Source organism: Saccostrea cucullata, unplaced genomic scaffold, assembly GCF_032062105.1.
Source record: "Saccostrea cucullata isolate Sc308-1 unplaced genomic scaffold, CSIRO_AGI_Scuc_v1 ctg281, whole genome shotgun sequence".
Lineage (NCBI taxonomy): Eukaryota > Metazoa > Mollusca > Bivalvia > Ostreida > Ostreidae > Saccostrea > Saccostrea cuccullata.
Genome location: NW_026926059.1, coordinates 376783 through 383353, shown reverse-complemented (window position 1 = coordinate 383353; position 6571 = coordinate 376783). Strand labels below are relative to the sequence as shown.

At 33.3% G+C, this 6571-nt stretch overlaps 1 pseudogene; it reads right to left on the bottom strand.

The window, feature by feature from the left end:
• Nucleotides 1-6571, bottom strand: part of LOC134270540 (putative nuclease HARBI1) — a 319031-nt pseudogene that overhangs the window by 156186 nt on the left and 156274 nt on the right.

Genomic DNA, 6571 nt, shown 5'->3' with positions numbered 1-6571 from the left:
ATTAAATTTCCTATTAATTTCCTTTCAAAATGGAATTTTCAACGATGTCTGTAAATTGGGACACTAACTTTTGCATTCAACGTAAGTCAAGAATACGGTTGATTGAATTACGATCTTTTGTTTCGTTTATAGTTTAAATCATTTTTCTTTTAACCCTTTGAATACAAGCTCTGTTTTGCTTAAAGGACACTTTTCTTTAAAGAATACGTGTGCAAATAGACCGCTTAAGGAATACACTAATGACGGAATTCCGGAAACATTGTTGACATATTAAATCAGTGTAACATTTTCACACATAACAAACCTGTTATTAAATTTAACAAATACAACAGCGGTAATTTGCTCCATTATAATTTTTCACGTCCAATGAATTTGCCTTCATTTTAAAGATACAAGTGATATGAATTAAATACCTGATGATTTTGAATGTGATTTGACATTTTTGTTTCTTTTTAGCATTACATCAAAATAAAATTTTTTACATTTTTGCCTCTCCTGTGTAAAAATAAGCATATAAAGGTATTATTTTTATAACCTAAAAATGAATTAGAAAAAAATGCGTTTTGGGAATTTCACACAAAGTTTACTTAAAAAAAGGGGGATAGAAGTAAGTAAATAATAGCTCATTTAGCCGGAGCACGGATCAAAACATATTTCTAAAATTTTAAAGATGACATATTGCCTCCCCTATAAATATAAACAATAATATTAAAAATTTAAAAGGTGTAAAGAACAGAAGTCCGACTCTTGATTGCCTAAAGTAAATTCTGATTGAACAGCTGCTCCGCTCTCGCCATTTCCCGGATAAAAAGAAGGCGTTTGTGGACTCATCCTAGTAAACATTTCTAATACTGTTTGCGAAACTTAAAATTAGTTAAGCAAATCTCCCTGAATTTGTTTTGAAACCTGTCAATAAATATGCCTAACTCTAGCAGGTTGTCAGAGAACATGACAAAAACCATTGGAATGAAATCGGGAGGGGGGGGGGTTAACATGTCTGAATAGAGTTTAAAAGGAATCCTTAAAATCAGTGATAAATAAGTTTAATATTTTATAAGACAAGCACGTTTTTATAATTATAGTTACACAGTTATACACGTCCATGTTTAATTTTAATAATTATTTACGTTTCAAACATGGATTCCCATTGTTTACGGTTAATCTATTTCTAAGCTGAATTTTACAAAATAAACACACCTACCCATTGCTATTATTTTAATGAAGATGACGAAATATGTATAGAATATTGATTTCTATTTTTATCATTGATAAAGAATGTTGAACTCGTCCACTCGAAATATCCTAGTGCATTAAAAAAAAAGACTCACTTGTTTCATATTTGGATATTTTACTTTCTATAGACGATAAAGCATACAAATAAAAGAGTCGTCTGACAAAGGGGATGACAAAATTTCCCTTTTTATGTGGTTATATTCCAGCATCACTGGCAAATGGTGTTTATGCCCCTCCTGATACGATATGCAATATTATGCTCTCAGAACGTTCTTTTTTTTTTTAAACGAGACAAGCTGAGGGCAAATGAGTTGAGGTTACAGGGATTTCAAAATCCGTGTTTAAATTCAGCCTAAAGTCTTTTGACCATTTTTAGGTCAATGTTCTTGTACATAATTGACTACTGAGAACACTGTCTTCACTAGCTATACATTGATCTCTGACAGTCGACAAGGGATGCTACTCCAGCTAGGCAACTGATCCCACCTTAAGTGTTTCCAGACCACCCCCCCCCCCCCCCATCTGACGTGAAATATATTAAAGGAAAGGCTATCAATTTGGTGTCGAGGTTCTTTCTTGTACATTTTTAGCATATAAAGTAAACAAAATCTAGCAGCATTTTTTTTTTTTACAAAAACGTATAAGGAATTTATATGTTTTTAAAATGATATTTTCGAGATTTTTAAATAAGAAACGTTCCTCCATCTTCTCATTACATTGATTCAAAAATGTTTTTAAAAGACTAAAACCTGTCCGATGCAAAAACTTCTGACGCAATTGCATAGATGAAGGTTTTCATGAAGGCAACCAAAGCTAAAGCTCAGAATATTTTATGTTGCACCAGAGAGTCTGCGAAAATAAACCGAACTTCCCGTGGAAGATGAATCATATTCGGTGTAGAGTAATTAATAATTAATAAAAGTATATCTCAAATTAGCCATATTTACGGGGGAATAACATGAAAGGTAATGAGAGCCACTATATCTGTTACCGATGTCATGGCGCTATGTTCTTTCACTTACAAGTTTCCTTAATGTACAAACGATGACGTCAGAATAACGCTAAATTGCCTCTGAAACTTGGAATGACAGGAAATCGCCTTATGGTACAATTAAATCCACTTCTCTTCATCACTTATATTGCAATTAAAATGAGTAATGAATATAAATGAAATTAGAAAATGAGATTTTGTTGATGTAACCAATTAGCGTTTCTCCTTGAATTGTGATACGTATAGTAGGTCGCAAGGGCATAGACTACGTACGGGACAAAAAAAAGTTTTATTGCAATTTGTTAAAAATGCAGATAACAACATTGAAACAGAAGTTTATTGATTAGATGTGGCGTAGACAAAATTTAAAATTCTGTAACACGTAATAATAAAATATAGCCAGTCAATATGACTTGTGAAACAACAGCTACTAGCTAAAGTAGGCTTTTGGCATTTAATTAATAGGTAGATAGTCTGATAGATATTTTAATAATTAATGAACAAAATCAACTGGTACTACATGTAATATCACACATTAACCATATTGACAGTTGACTTCAACGAAGAACTCACTTTTAGAACACTTAAAGCCATATATGGCGTAACTGATCAAAAAAAATACATTTTTGAAAAATACAAAATTATAGTTAATACATTTAAATTAAAGCTTTTCATACAATTCCGAACACGGAGAACACCTCGTTTCATCTAATAATACGATTTTATCTTCTCTGAAATGTGTTATTTAAATCTTTTGTATTTTCTTCCGAGTCGGAGAAAATTCCGAGAATCCAAATTAAATTGTGATATCTTTATAACGCAATTGACTTAGATTTTGTAATTTACATTTTCTTTATATAAAGTAATGATACAAATAATAAGTTCTTATAATTTTAGTCTAATAATTTTCATTGTACATACGCCATATATGGCTTTAATATACACCTACATAATTCAATGACTCTATGTAAAATGTGGATCTGCATGCTCATCGATTAATTTCAATCCATTTTATAATTATTCTCAAAATAAATTAACCCAACTTTTCAGTTGAATGCAAGCAATGTTTCTTTACTACTCTCAGTGGTGCTACATATGGATGCTTACCTCTTATTTAATTTAAGGTCACTTGTTAATGGCAAAGACACGTGTAAGTATCAGATTTGTAGTTTTCGTCACGTCCGTTCGCCAGACAGCTCAGTTGCTAAAGCACTTAACTATTTGTGCGGGAACCCTTGGTTCGAATCCTGGTATGTTGATCCTGTCACACTTTCTTTCACTTACAATTTGGTGCCGTGACCAGGATTTGAGATAAATGTGGTACTTTGAGTTATCAGGTGTGTAGATCAGGGGTTTCGGGTGGGTCGTTTGGTTCTTTCAGCACCTTCTCTGACTTACATGTAGGGGTGATGCCAGAGGCAAAAGAATCTGGGTTACTTGTCTTCATGGGCAAAGGCATTTAAGGAGAAAGAAATGTGGAGAACATACAGGTTCATTCACCTGGGTTCAGATAGCTCAGAAGCGAATCTTACTTTGATCTGACCATTTTCCATTTACTGATACACTTGAAAGTTTATGACACTTTTCAAAATGTGGTATTTGACCTTAAAATCTCTTAAATTATTAAATGCCCCACGAATATTGTGAATTGAATCAAAATCAATCTTGGAAGAGTTAAAACTTAGAGTTTATGATGGCAATGCCAGGGAATGAGGTGCCAGAAAAACAAAGGTGGGAACTTGAGAGCGGTACACCGATCATTGATTGGTTTATCAAACAGTGTTATGAACATTAAAATTTTGTATGAAGAATCCAAAATGTTAGGACACTTCCGATCAGCGAGGAATACTGATAAAAACTGAATGGATAAAATCTAATATAATGCCTATATATGCATTCGGACTTTCGAATTCCCAACAGAATGTCATCTTTGATGTTTACACATGCTGCTGAGTGATTAATATCCGAGTGTCACGATAATTATGGAACCATTTGGAACTTTATCAATTATTCTTGTCTAATTCTACAGTTCTATAAACTCCACACATTTGTTCTTATCAAACATGGCCATGCCGTAATTAAAGCCGGCAAGGGGGAAGTCCAGTGTGGTATAGAACTAAACTGTTTCTTGTCAAAGTCATAGTAATTAATGTAGACTGTTCCCTTTAAGAGTTTGAGGTTTCGTGCTGATCGAGATATGACGTCAATAACTGAATATTTTTTCTTTAGTTTGATCATTAAACGAAGATAGGAATCAGCAACACAATTAACGACTCCTTATACATAAATGAAATTTGATGAACACTGAACAAGGAGTGTTCAGTTTCGCCAAACAGGCGCGCGTTCCAAGTTGTTAATCGTACATGATAAAAGTGCACAGAATACACTAAATTCCGTCGGGTGTCAGTGACATTTACATGAATCAATAACTAATTTCCAAATTTCAAGGTAACACGAGTCTGTCTGGCATATCCGCGGCCATCCAAAAAGGGATCGACTTCTCTGATCGCTACATTTTATGATCTACATGTACATTGTACAATATTTCCTTCAAAGGTGGAGGGACTTCTATATAGAGCTCGAAACATTTTACACTGCACAACTATATCCATGAATGTATATATGTATCATTTTCTGTGGTTATATATTTTTTTAATGGGTAACAGTAAAATATATCTTTTTCAGTTCATAAAATGTCATCAACGACACATCAAATAAAAGGGTAAATCGGCATTGTAATGTAAAAATGGGAATATTTACTTAAGTTATTTGAATAAAATTTGTTGTTAACGTCTTAGCTTCCCTGGTGTGTATGACTTCCACGATGCTTTATATTTTTATGTAAATAATTAAAAAATATACATATAATGCAGAAAAGCTCACAATTTTATTTTAGCTACTGTCGATAATTGCTTCAGTACTTTTAGTACTTTGATTGTGAAATTTCAGGTAACATAGCACATACGGCGCCATTAATATAAGAGAAATAAAACATTGGACAGAAATAGAATCTCAACAACCTTTTTTATTTCAAAATAAAAATTAAGAAAAAATTGATAACAAACAGTAACAAAATTGGATTGGGCAGTATGCCCTACAAACAAAAGCCCACATCATCAGGAGTAGGGGCACAGACTTAAAAACAGGATACATGAAAGCTTCTATATCATCTTAATCTAAGATACCTGATATTTGCAAGCAATAAATACATCTGAGAAATATTCAAATGTAACAGAGTTATGTATTTAAATAACAAATATACAATTACATCTTGTGCTCAGTACTTAAGTTCATGTATATACGAGTATTTATTGGGTATGAAAGAGATTGTAATGATTTTACTATAGGCACTGGACAGCCAGTCACATGACTTCAAATTCTACTCTCATCCCTTCTTTTCACTCACAACTCGCACTTCTACCTAGCCTAGCTGTCAAATATTTAGCTATTCGATATTTAAAGTAATAAAATGATTTGGTAACTATTAAGTCTAGTCTGTTTAAATGGTCTTTGTCAATGTTCGTTTATATTGTCCGTGTTTTGTATCGTTCCTGTAATAAATATTGTACTTGCTGCTGGAATAAGCCGCAACATGTCTGCCTCTGAACAGAATTTTTCACTTTGAAAAAATTCTTTTCTTTAGATTTCCGCAAATTGTTTTCAAAGATCTTTTTTATAACTTTAGGTCAATAAATCGAATAAAAGGAAAAACGATTGCTAAGAAAATATACTGGATATAATAATCGAACACGTTTAAAGTATAGCTAAAACCTAATTGCCAAAAATTACCAAAGTGTAGTTGAGAAGAAAGCAATGATGATGGTGTGGAAAATTAATCACATTAACACTGTATACTAACTAATTCATCTCCTGGAAGATAATCCGATTCTGGTTGACATAATGTAGGGACAAGTTCAAAACGGTATTTTTCAAATTTGTCCCCATATTTCCACCGCGCGCTCGATGATCTTTTGACCCTGGAACTAGTCCTCTCACATTTATCTGAATTCACTTTTGTTTCAGTTTCATTGTTTGAACTTTTTGCATTACGATTCTCTGTTTCATGTTCACTAATATCTTCCTTAGGAACACACACATACGAATAACCTGAGTACGATTCGTTGCCAGCGCTCCCGCGTTTCCAGTCGAGCGCTCTAAAGGTGTTCATGGTAGGGGGCGAGATTCTCGGGCGCTTCAGGGGAAGATTAGCCCGGATATAGTCGATATGGTGTTTCTTTTTAAGATGAAGTCGTCTGTGAAAGTTATAGAACGAAAAAAGTAGAATAATAAACATCACAACCACCACCAAAATGGGCGCCAACACTCCGAGTAGCGTGCCCATCTTGA